Below are 13,690 nucleotides of genomic sequence, written 5' to 3' on the forward strand. Positions count from 1 at the left end.
AACAGTAGTTTAACAGTAGGACAAGAAGAAATAAATGGGGCATGGAAGAAAAGCACTGCAATAATCATGGGTGACTTTAATCTATATGTAGATTGGGCGAATCAGATTAGTAAATGTAGCCTGAAAAGTGACTTTATAGTAGGTGGAATTTTCCCTGAATTGCACTGTGTGGTGGCGGGCATGAAAAAAGACATTTTTCCTACCTGCCGCAATCATCGGCTTCCTGCCTCATTAATTATGTAGCCACAGGAAATATACCATATCACTGGCGGGCAGCCTCTGAATCGCCCACCACCCCGTTACCTCGCTGTTTCCTCACTCCTGGTGCCATATCTAAACTACAGCTGTGCACACAGTTCTCAATGCTTGCAGCCCAGGACAGCTCCAGTGAAGACATGGCCCTGAAAGCCAGTAAGGCTTCAGCATCTCATCCCCAAACCGCCTTCTGGAGGCCTGCCATGATGTTCTGTATCTCCGCTCTGGCCACAGGACGTCCAGCAAACTCACCATTCTGGCTTGGGAGACGGTGGCAGTGGTGGTCAGTGCCAATGTTGCACAGAAGTGGTTAGTCATCCAGTGCAGAAAGAGGATCAATGATCTCATCCGTGCTGTCAGGGTAAGTCAACCATCTCATCACTATAAACTCATACACTCACAAACCCATCACACATTCACTGGCATCTCACTCACTGCCACCACTGATTCTCTCACACCCACCCTCACATTTCCATCTGGCCTCATTTGTTCTAGAGGCCCAGTCCTCAGCTCTCACATCTTGAAGCCACTTGCCCAGATCAACATGTGCCCACCCCACACACCTTGGGATACTGTCCTACCCCAGTACAGCCCTCGCCCTGCAGCCTCTTTCCTTACCTGAGGCCACTTCAAGCAAGCACTAGCCCTGCAGTCATTGAAATGCCACCTGCACCTTACCGCTGGTCTAGTAGGTAGAGACTTCCCTGAAAAGTGATGTGGTGCTGAGTGCAAAGCCTGGTGCTAATGAATGCGATTGTTGCCTGACGTAAGGTAGACAAAGAAGCCTTGAAGTCCCGAGCGAAATGCAGGTCGCCAGGTGCATGTCGCTTATGTTCCATTGTGAAACACGACGGTGTGATTCATGAGATCATGATTCAGTGTGGGGGGATGATCCCAGCGAGCAGGGCTTATAATGAGATTCTAATGTATTGAAATTAGCTTCCCAATGTGCTGAGGCTGGAACCATGGTCCGTCATTGGAATGGACAATTGCAAACAGGTTTTACGATGACGTGAAACTGATTTTTGCGATCTCCCAATATTTTCCATTCCTGCCCGCTATGATGCCTGCCACAAACCGGAGTGGAAAATTCCAGCAATAGTGTGTATTCAGGACAGTTTCTTAGAGCAATACATTCTATAGCCAGCCAGGGAGCAGGCTATTCTAGAACTGGTAATATGCAATGTGACAGGATTAACTAATGACCTCATGGTAAATGATCCTCTAGGCAACAGGGATCATAACATGATAGGATTTCATAATCAGTTTGAAGGAGAGAAGTATGGGTCTAAGACTAGTATTTTAAACCTAAATAGAGGTAACTGTAAGGGTATGAAGGCAGGGTTAGCTAAGGTGAACTGGAAAACTAGATTAAAAGGTAGGAAATTAGAGATGCAGTGACAGACTTTTAAGGAGATACTTGATAATGGTCAGCAAAGATTTATCCCAGTGAGAAGGAAAGGCTCTTTGAGAAGGATGTATCATCCGTGGCTAAATACAGAAGTTAAGGATTGTATCAAAGTGAAAGACATACTGTACAAATCTGCAAAGAAGATTAGACAGATTTTAAGAACTAGCAAAGAATGACTAAAAAGAGAAGGAGAAAATAGAGTATGAGAGAAAGCTAACTAGTAATATAAAAACAGGTAGTAAGAGTTTCTTCAGCAAGTACTTAAATAGGAAAAGAGTACCAAAAACTAGGGTTGGTCCTCTAGAGAGTGAGTCTGGGGAATTGATAATGGCAAACAAGGAAATGGCAGAGGTGTTGAACAGGTATTTTGTGTCTGTCTTCACTAAAATTTCCCAAAAATATTTGAACGTTAAGAGGTGAAAAGGAGGGAGGAACTTAAAACAATCACCATCACTAGAGAGAAGGTGCTGGGAAAACTATTAGATCTAAAGGCTGACAAGTCTCCAGGACCAAAAGATCTGCATCTTAGGACCTTAAAAGAAATGGCTGCAGAGATATTACAGGCATTAGTCATAATGTTCCAAAATTTCTTAGATTCTGGAAGGGTCCCAGCAGATTAGAAAATAGCAGAGGTAACACCTTTATCCAAGAAAGGAAGGAGACAGAAAGCAGTAAACTATAGGCCATTTAGCCTAACATCTGACATAAGGAAATTGCTAGAATCCATTATTGAAGCACTTATAGCAGGATACTTAGAAAATCATAATGGGACCAGGCAGTGTTAACATGGGAAATGTTGAAAGGGAAATCATGTTTAATTAATTTACTAGAATTCCTTGAGTAAGTAACAAGCAAGATGGATAAAGGGGGACCTTTGGATGTGATATACTTAGATTTTCAAAAGGCATTTGATAAGGTGCCTCATCAAAGTAAGAACACATGGTGTAGAAGATAACATATTAGCATGGATGAAGGATTGGTTAGGTAAGAGGAAGCAGAGAGTTGGAATAAATGGGTATTTTTCAGGTTGGCAAGTTGTAACTGGAGGAGTAACACAAGGATCAGTGCTGGGGTCTCAACTCTTTACAATCTACATCAATGACTTGGATGAAGGGACTGAATGTATGGTAGCTAAATTTGCCGATGACATTAAGATAGGGAGGAAAGTAAGTTGTCAAGAGGAGGTAGAGAGTCTGCAAAGGGATATAGACAGATTGAGTGAGTGGGCAAAAATTTGGCAGAAGGGGTATAATGTGGGAAAATGTGAACTTGTCCACTTTGGCAGGAAAAATAGAAAATAAGTATATTATTTAAATAGAGAAAGACTGCAGAACTTGACAGTACAGTGGGATCTAGGTGTTCTATTACATGAATCATTAAAAAGTTAGTATGCAGGCACAGCAAGTGTTTAGGAAGGCAAAAGGTATGTTGGTGTTTATTATAAGGCAAATAGATATATAAATAGGGAAAGTTTTACTGCAGCTGTACAGAGTCTTGGTGAGACCACATCTGGAATACTGTGTACAGTTTTGGTCTCTTTATATGAAGAAGGTTATAATTGTGTTAGAAGCAATACAGAGAATATTCACTGGACTCATTCCTGGGATGAAGGACTTATCTTATGAAGAAAGGTTGAACAGGTTGGTCCAATACTCATTGGAGTTTAGAAGAATGAGAGGTGATCTTACTGAAACATATAAGATCCTGAGAAGGATAGGGTGAATTTTGGAGGGTTGTTTCCTCTTGTGGGGGAGACTAAAACTAGGGGACACAGTTTAAGAATGAGGAGTCCTTTTTAATTCAGAGTTGAGTATTTTTGTTTTCTCTCAGAAGGTTGTTAATGTGTGGAATTCTCTTTCCCAGAAAGCATTGGAGGCTAGGTCATTGAATATATTCAAGGTTGAGATAGATGGATTTTTAATAGACAAAGGGAGTCAAGGGTTATAGGGGCAGACAGGAAAGTTGAGACCACAGCCAGATCAGCCATGATCTTATCAAATGGCGGAGCCAAACTCCTATTGCTCCTAAGTCCTATGTTCATATCTCCTATGATCTTATATTACCACCTTGCATGGAACAATACTGAATCATGTCTACAAATAAGTCCATTACTACAGCCTCTCTCTTCCTTCAATGGAAACAGTTAGTGCCAAGTTACATAAACAAGTTTTGGACTTTCCCTTGTTTTCACGCTCAGGCTCATTGCATTGTTGGGTCCTTCCAGGCAGCAGAGATAAAATACTGCTGTCTTACCAGCTGCAGCTGGGTCAACTCAGTCCCATGATTTTAAAAAAAAGGCAGTGTTTGAACAATGTATCTCTTTGTTTCTCCTTCACATACTTCTGAACCATCATCCTGTGTATCAATTCTGGGTAATTACCAGCTGCAAAAAGGAAAAGTAAGCAAGTGACCTCCACCTCAAACTGTTGGTGATTAAGGGAGTGGAACAAATTCATAGTCTTAGCAAATTCATTGTTTTGAATTATTTCCCAAAATGACAGAGAGGTGATGGGACGAGGGGTGTGGGGGAAGGTGCATGAGTGGGGTATAACAAAGGGAAGTGCTTCAGACAAAAGACCATTAGTTCAACCAGCCTATCCACTCAGTTAACCTTTTACTGGCCACTTAAGAGATTGCTTACATTATTTCCAAAATTTAAATCTTTCCAGCTCTCTAGAACCAAAAATATTTTCCTTTTGCAACATTTTTGAGATGGTGAGAGCCTCCCATGGTATTTCTTTTCTCCTCCGTCATTTGCTAATGACCTCCATGCTAAATCATTTCTGTGTTTAGTTGCATATTTACCCCAGTTTTCTGTATCTTGAAACAAAGCTCCTGGTTTTGGAATTTGCATATGGTAGGGAAAATGAATCTGTTTCCATGGAAACCTGTGGCACAGAAGGAGGCCATTTGGCTCACCCTGCCCATGCTGGCTCCTTTATTTAGAGGATTACAAAACTGATCCCACTCTCTCCTCATAACGTATATGTTCCTCTGCTTCAAATATTTTTGTTTCAAATGCACTGGGATCTCTCTAAATCACTACTACTGTGGCAAAGCATTCCATACTACAATTGTCCTTTGTATAAATACATTCCTGTAAACCTCTCCGTTTTCTCGTGATCACTGGCGTCCCAAGCAGCAAAATAGTATTTCACTATTAAAGCTCCTCATAATTTTAACACAGCTGTGGCTCAGTTGGTAGCACTCTTGCCTCTGAATCACAGGGGCTTGAGGACAAAATCTTCATTCCTGTGCAGCACTCCCTGGAGGTGCTGGCTTTCAGATAAGATATTAAGCTGAGGCTCCATCTGCTTGTTTGGGTGGGTATAAAAGACATGTGGTACTATTTTGAAGAAGAGCAGGGGAGTTATCCTTATATCTTGGCCAGTATTTATCCCTCAGTCAACATCACAAAAAAACAGATGATCTGTTCATTATTACCGCTGTGGTAACTCAGTAGTGGCGATGCAGGAGTCAGTTATATGTCTGGAGCCCTTCCCAGAGATGTTGCCATGTCTCTGACAATCAATGCTGCTGCCTGGGCATTGCCAGTGACTGGGTAGGCATGCCCCTTCTACCAATCTCACATTCACACCTATTCACATGCAAGGCTGTAGGGTAAGCAACACGTGGTACACTCACCTTGGCCAATCACATGAGGTCATTCATCCGCTTGCGGCACTGCAGCCAGTTTTGAGGGGCAAACTCACAGCTACTGACCTCCTCTGCAACCTAACCCTCCGTTCAGGCTTGCTTGGTCTGGCGGGCTGGTCTTCTCCTGTCCTGGAGAAGAGGACCTCCTTCCTTGCCCAAGCAGCCTGAAGAAGAACCTTCAGGGAGGCATCACAGAACCATGGGGGCACCTGGGGTCATTCTTCTGCATTCCTTCAGTTGGTGTCTTAGTGGGACAAACATTTTAAAAGAGTGTTGGCAGCCCTTTAAATATGGCTTCAGCACTCCCAATGGTGTGACCTCAGGCTGCCACCTCCGCCTAAGTGGAAGGCTTTTCTGCCTTCCAGCAGTTAATCGGCTGGCCACCACTGATTTGTATTCTCCAGTTTGTGCCCCACTCGACTCGAGTGGCAGTTGCTTCTGCTTCTGGTCCTGGCAGCAGGACCCTTGGACCTTGTCACAAAATTCAGCCCCACACAGAGTCTAAACCAGGAAGTATAAAACCGGAAATATAAATTAAATATATGTCATGCACAAAATAAAGATTGATAATAGATGCAATTAAAAGAGACAGAGCAAAAAACTAATTTTCTTTTTTTTGCAAATCTTCAATGTTAATTTTCTTCTGAGGGAATGATGCTCGAGGGTTGTATATTTACATTTTTCAGGGACGGAGATTGTTCAGCAGTAACTATCACTTCTCACGCTTTTTAAAAATTCATTCATAGGATGTGGGCATCGCTGGCTAGGCCAGCATTTATTGCCCATCCCTAATTGCCCTCGAGGTGGTGGTGGTGAGCTGCCTTCTTGAACTGTTGCAGTTCGCTTGGTGTAGGTACACCTGCAGTGCTGTTAGGGAGGGGTTTCCAGGATTTTGACACTGAAACAGTGAAGGAGCGGTGATATATTTCCAAGTCAGGATGGTGTGTGGTTTGGATGTGAGCTTCCAGGTGTTCCCATGTCTGCTGCCCTTATCCTTCTGGATGGTGGTGGTCGTGGGTTTGGAAGGTGCTGTATAAGGAGGCTTGGTGATTTCCTGCAGTGTATTTTGTAGATGGTACACATTGCTGCCACTGTGCGTCAGTGGTGGAGGGAGTGGATGTTTGTGGATGGGCTGCTTGGTCCTGGATGGTGTCAAGCTTGTTGAGTGTTGTTGGAGCTGCACTCATCCAGGCAAGTGGAGAATATTCCATCACACTCCTGACTTGTGCCTTGTAGATGGTGGACAGACCTTGGCGAGTCAAAAGGTGAGTTACTCGCCATAGGAATCCTAATCTCTGACCTGCTCTTGTAGCCACAATGTTTACGTGGCTAGTTCAGTTCAGTTTCTGGTCAATGGTAATCCCCAGGATGTTGATAGCGGAGGATTCAGCAATGGTAATGCCATTGAACGTCAAGGGGCAATGGTTAGATTCTCTTTTGTTGGAGGTGGTCATTGCCTGGCAGTTGTCTGGCACAAATGTTATGATTGACCTCCAACAACCACAACCAACTTCTTTTGTGCTAGGTATGACTCCAACCAGCGGACAGTCTTCCCCCAATTCCCATTGACTCCAGTTTTGCTAGGGCTCCTTGATGCGACACATAGTCAAATGCTCCCTTAATGTCAATGACTGTCACTCTCATCTCACCTCTGGAGTTCAGCTCTTTTGTCCATGTTTGAACCAAGGCTATAATGAAGTCAGGAGCTGAGTGGCCCTGGTGGAACCCAAACTGAGCATTAGTGAGCAGGTTATTCCTAAGCAAGTGTGACTTGATAGCACTTTTGATGACCCCTTCCATCACTTTACTGATGATGGAGAGTAGACTGATGGGCTGGTAATTGGCCAGGTTGGATTTGTACTGCTTTTTATGTACAGGACCGACCTGGGCAATTTTCCACATTGTTGGGTAGATGTCAGCTGGAACAGCTTGGCTAGGGGTGCAGCAAGTCCTGGAGCACAAGTCTTCAGTACTATTACCGGAATGTTGTCACGGCCCATAGCTTTGGCACTATCCAGTGCCTTCAACCATTTCTTGATATCATGTGGAGTGAATCGAATTGCCTGAAGGCTGTCACCTGTGATACTGAGATGGATCAGCAGCTCGGCATTTCTGACTATTAAAATCTCACTCACTCCTGAATGCACCAGCGCTTAATTTTTCAATCATCTTTAGTGCAGAACTAATAGTAAACATGAACTACAGAAAACTTTACTTACTTCTGACTGAGAGGTGGTATATAGAGGGGCCATTGCTTTTCTTGATTTATATTGATAGCCTAGACCTGGGTATATAGGGCACAATTTCAAAATTTGAAGATAATGCAAGACTTGGTAATATTGCGAACTGTGAGGAGGATAGTGAATAGACTTCAAGAAGATTTCGACAGGCTGGTGGAATGGGCAGACACATGGCGGATAAAATTCAATGTAGAGAAGTGTGAAGTCATATATTTTGGTCAGAAGAATGAGGAGAGGTGACAAAATGAAGGGTACAATTCAAAGGAAAAGCAGGAGCAGAGGGACCTGGGTCTATATGTGCATACATCGTTGAAGGTGACAGGGCAGGTTGAGAAAGCAGTTAATAAATTACATTGAACCTTGGGTTTTATAAACAGGGGCACAGAGTACAAAAGCCAGTAAGTTATGAACCTTCATAAAACACTGGTTCAGCCTCAAGGGAAAGGATATGAAGGTTTTAGAAAGGGCACAGAAAAGATTTACGAGAATGGTTCCAAGGATGAGAGACTTCATTTATGTGGACATATTGTTGAAGCTGGGGCTGTTCTCCTTGGAGAAGAGAAGGTTGAGAGGAGATTTGTTACATGTGTTCAAAATCATGAGGGGTCTGGGTAGCATAAATGGGGAGGAACTGTTCCCTTAGGCAGAAAGTTGAGAACCCCAAGGTGATTAACAGAGGAACCAGAGGTGACATGAGGAAAAACTTCCTTAGTAGTACAGAGTGTGAATATTGCTGAAAAAAGAGACGTGTCTAAACTTTTCATCTTGCACTCATCAAGTCACTTCACAAGAATATCAATATAAGGGGAAAACAATAATTTGTACTGTATGTGAGGACAGTGCTGATTGGTTGAATTTCAGTGCCAGTGTGATGCTAGGTAGGTAGGCCAAACCTTCCAAAGACTGGCAGATTGTATTAAACTGCATGTCCCAGTGCTGTTCGCAATTGTCAAGGTACAGACTGTACCCAACCAGCCCTTGCTTGCAAAACTCAAAATGCAGTGTCCAATATTAGATGTGATTCCACGATTGGACAACATTTGCTAAATAATCCTCGATGTGCTAAGAATTATGGTAACAACCAACTTAAGATTGTCAGTCGGGCTTGTAGTGTGGCACATTTGCATGTACTGGAAGCTACATATATTAATACACAGGGCCCTGTTCTTTGTAGACAGAAAGAACATGTACACACGTTGTGCCTGTTTCAGCTAAACAATATAAATGACAGCCATTTGCTGATTCAATCCTCAGAGCAATGCTTGACCGATCAAGGTCAAGCAGACTGGTTTAAATTTCAGACAATGCTTGGCAGTTAACTGCCAGTCACCATCATTGGTACATTCTCCATGGCAACGCCTCCACCATTCAGAGTCCACTTGGCAACCAATCAGCGCTGTCTTTTCATATAGCATAAATTGTTGTTTTCCATTTATATTGGTATTCTTGTGATGTGTCCTGATGAGTGCAAGACAAAAAGCTTCAACATAGTTCTTTTATCAGCAAAACTTCTTCATGCAAGAAGTGGTTTGGATCTGGAATGCACTGCCTGAGTGTGTGGAGGAGACAAATTCAATTGCGGTTTTCAAAAGGAAATTGGATAATTACCTGAAGAGAAAAGTTTTAAAAGGCTACAGGGAAAAGGTGAAGGAGTGGGACTAGCTGAGTTGCTATTTCAGAGAACTGACCCAGAGATAATGTGCTGAATGGCCTCCTTCTGTGCTGTAACCGTTCTATGATTCTAGTATAGATACACACGAGAGGAAGAAAGCAGCTGAAGGTTACCCTGATAGCGTGATCAAGAAGGGTGGGAGGAGGCTTGTGTGGAACATAAACACCAACATAAGATGGTGTGGGCCAAATGGCCTGTTTCTGTTCTATACATTCCATGTAAAGCTGCCAGCAAGGAATACAAACAAGATATCCTCAGGCCATCACAGCAAAGCCCTCAATGTTGATCACTCTCTTCTCACCCCCCATACACTTTCTCTCTCCACCTACTCACAGTCTCTCCCCACCCAGAATCTCTCCCTCCCACCCTCTCTCATTCTTGCTCCACCCACCCCCTCACACTTGCTCTCTCCTACCCCCTAATACTGTCTCTCTCCCCACCCCCCACACTCTCTGTCCCCACGCCCCACACTCTCTCTCTCTCCCCATCCCCCCACACTCTCTCTCTCTCCACCCCCTCATTCTCTCTCCCCACCCCCTCGCACACACTCTTTCTCCACACCCCCTCGCACACACTCTTTCTCCCCACCCCCTCGCGCACACTCTTTCTCCCCACCCCCTTGCACACAGTCTCTCCCCCAACCCCCACATACTCTCTCTCCCCATCCCCCCGCACTCTCTCTCCCCATCCCACTGCACTCTTTCTCTCCCCATCCCCCCACACTCTTTCTCTCCCCACCCCCTCGCGCACACTCCTTCTCTCTCTCCCCACCCCCTAGCGCACACTCTCTCTCTCTCCCCACCCCCTCGCGCACACTCCCTCTCTCTCTCCCCACGCCCTCGCGCACACTCCCCCTCTCTCTCCCCACCCCCTCGCGCACACCCCCTCGCGCACACTCCCTCTCTCTCTCCCCACCCCCTCGCGCACACTCCCTCTCTCTCTCCCCACCCCCTCGCGCACACTCCCTCTCTCTCCCCACCTCCTCGCGCACACTCCCTCTCTCTCTCCCCACCCCCTCGTGCACACTCCCTCTCTCTCCCCACCCCCTAGCGCACACTCCCTCTCTCTCTCCCCACCCCCTCACGCACACTCCCTCTCTCTCTCCCCACGCCCTCGCGCACACTCCCTCTCTCTCTCCCCACCCCCTCGCGCACACCCCCTCGCGCACACTCCCTCTCTCTCTCCCCACCCCCTCGCGCACACTCCCTCTCTCTCCCCACCCCCTCGCGCACACTCCCTCTCTCCCCACCCCCTCGCGCACACTCCCTCTCTCTCTCCCCACCCCCTCGCGCACACTCTCTCTCCCCCCACCCCGTCATGCACACTCTCTCTCTCTCTCTCTCTTTCCCCACCCCCTCATGCACACTCTCTCTCTCTCCACCCCCGGCACTCGCTCTCTCACACATTCCCCAGTCACTCACTCAGATGCTGATGGGCCCTACTCCAGCTGCCTTGCACCCTGCGGAGGCTCGCCTGGGCCACGTTCAGACCCACCTGGCCCCGCTCCAGCTGCCTTGGGCCCCGCCTCCCCAGCTGCTTTGCACTCTGGGCCCTGGAACTTATCCTCAAATCTTACCTTCCTACTCTTTGCTTCTTGTTCAGTGACAGGCTGGTTTCTCTCTGCATTTGCTACTGATAAGCTCACTCAAATATAAGTCACTTGAATGTCCAACAAGTTTTGCAGGCTGCATTGAGCTGGACAAATCTGCTTTAAATAGACAGGGCCAGAGATGGGCTCTGACAGCGCTACAGCTGTGTTTCAGGCCATTGTAGTCATTTCAGTGCCGAGTCATCAGCAGAAGTATAACAGCACACCCAGTGGAGGAGCTGGGTATCTTTGACCTCTGGATTCCTGGCCAGAATTTTTAGCTCATTGGGTGGGTGGGCGTGCACCCAACCCGAATGAGTGTAAAATGATGCGCGATGGTGTTGGACAAATGTCCTGATGTCATTGCGCACTTGCATGATATTTCGCTCGGCAGGCACATGCGGAAGTCAGCAAAGCGCCCACCAGCAATTAAAAGGCCTATTGAAGCCATTAACAACGTAATTGAATTTAATTTTTCATGCTCGTTCATCTTTACGTTTGTTGGGCAGGCGAAAAGGTCTCATCCATGGGCAGGATGAGATTTTGATCAGTCATTTAAAAAAATGTTTTCATACTCATTTCTACTTAGTGCTTATGGGGACATGTTTTTAAACACCTTAAAATTCTTTATTTTTTTTAAATAACTTCATCTGCCTGAGGCAGCTCTCTGCCTCAGGGAGCTTTTTCTGCGCGTACTTGCACGCTCGCCCTCCTCCCCTGCCCCCCACAGGCAGCGCTGAGAACTGCAGCACCTGGTTCATGCTGGGCGGGCATTAATTGGCCCGCCTGCATGAAATCGTGGTTGCAGCCTGATCGTGGGCGGCAATCGGGTCCCCGACCGCTCCTGCCCGCCAAGCCTGTTCGACAAGGGTAACATTCTGCCCCCTGTGTTTAACTGCATACATGCAGCCATTGTTGTCCAATTTACCGCATTATAACAGTAAATGCTGTTAAGTCTCTCCGTTATTCTTCTTGCAAAATTTAGCCCTTTGTGCCAATGCTGTCCTCTGTCTCTCCTCCTATAACAAATACAAGCAGCTCACGAGGCTGATGTCACGAATGTTGAGACCATCTGTTTAACTGTTTCTTCTGCTTCCTTCCCTTCCCCTTTCCCACCAGGCTACTTGTCTGATACTCAGTCTTGGATGAGCAGCAATATTTCTAGCTAAACTCTAAGAATACCAGAACCATCATATTTGGTCCTGGCCACAAAATCTATAGCCTAGCTACAGATTCATACCCTCTCTATCCATTGTCTCATGCTGAACTAGATGCTTCGCAGCCTTGTCAACCTATTGTCCCTAAGCTGACCTTCTTGACCCATATTTTCTCCAGCACAAAAACCACCCACTTCCACCCCAACAACATCAGCCACAATTGTCACTTGCTGATGATACCATTATCAATGCATTTCCTATCTCCAGGCTCGACTATTCCAGTTCATTCCGCCACCCACTCTAAAAGCATCCAAAATTTTCTTATCCCTCCCCAAATCCCACTTGTCCATCATCCATGCCCTTGCTGATTTACACGGGCACCTGGTCCTCCAAAGTTATGAATTTAAAATCATCACCTTTGTATTTAAAGTTCTTCATGCTCTTGTCTCTCTTTACCTTTGTACCTCCTCTGACGTACATATACCTACACCACCTCTTTACGGCCACGACTGAGTAACCACATGCAGGAGGCGCTCCTGTGGCACCGTCATAGCAGTCAGGCTGCCATGGGCATTGGCGGTTCACTTGGCTTTAGCAGATAACGAATGATGGTCATTTATGTGCTTGCTGGAGAGGTAAGGAATCACCCTGAGGCATGGTAACATATCAAAATTTATTGAGATTACAAAGGTAACTTCAGAAACCAAAAAATAGACTTTGCACATCACACGAAGTCTTAAATGTACTAATATGGGGCAACATAAAATCACCAGTGAGAAACCCGTGGTGTGCCTCAGGTGCCTTAAATTTACGCTTATAGGTACTACGTCTAGGTGCTGTCCCCTCGTTGGCACTGGCATCTGAGACAACCTGCTCAATGTGCTGTCCTGTTGGCCTCAATGACCTTGGCGGGCATCCTCTGACCCGTGGAGCCTTTGATGGCCCTGCCTGGGAGGGAGTGGCCAGTTCCACAGCTGGTTTTTCCCCAGTCACCACAGCCTCATCGGATGCCACAGACACTGGCAGAGGGGCAGAGGAGCTGCTGCCCTCATCTGGAACGTCCCGAGAGGAGCCCGCAGAGATGACAGGCAGCTGCTGCACTGACATGAGGTTGCCTCGGACCTCCCTGCTCACCGTAGATGAATGGGCACCGAGCTGGGATACTTGGTTCCCAAACCATCTCCCACATGGGTAATGACCAGCTGAGGTCAATGCCACTGTGAGGGCTTGCAGGTCCAAGTGCATCCCCAGGAAGCTCTGACTGTTCTTCTGGAGGAGCCTCTCCGTGAGAATCACCACTTTCTCCATGGAGGAAGCAAGGCACACGGCTATGAGACTCATTGCGTCGGTGATGCTCTGCGTGGACTCCTCCAGCACAGGCACCATGCCTCACATAGCCTCATGTATCTCCGCCAAATCCTCCCGCATCCCTGCTGCACTACCAGCGTTTGCTGCCTCATGGACAACTCCAGAGGCACATCATCAGCCACTGACTGAGCATGTGCCCAGCAGTCCTCTGAATGCCAGCGCCATGGGCATTCTGTCTCTGCCCCCACCTCAAACGAGTGTGAAGTGCCCTCACTGCTGTGCCCCAGGGCCCTAGCCGAAGACCTAATTCCCACCGAGGTGCTGGTATCTGCGCTGGTGCCTGTCTGGCAGAGATGGTGTGACGCTGGTGAGTGGATTTCCTCTGGGCCCTCAGGGGTGAGA

General features: G+C 46.5%; 1 protein-coding gene across 1 annotated transcript in view; it reads left to right on the forward strand.

Moving 5' to 3' along the window:
• The window catches only part of LOC121281450 (semaphorin-4B-like), a 108,883-nt gene that overhangs the window by 33,746 nt on the left and 61,447 nt on the right, over positions 1-13,690 (forward strand). The gene's annotated exons all lie outside the window — the stretch shown is intronic.

Source organism: Carcharodon carcharias, chromosome 8 (genome assembly GCF_017639515.1).
Source record: "Carcharodon carcharias isolate sCarCar2 chromosome 8, sCarCar2.pri, whole genome shotgun sequence".
NCBI classification, from domain to species: domain Eukaryota; kingdom Metazoa; phylum Chordata; class Chondrichthyes; order Lamniformes; family Lamnidae; genus Carcharodon; species Carcharodon carcharias.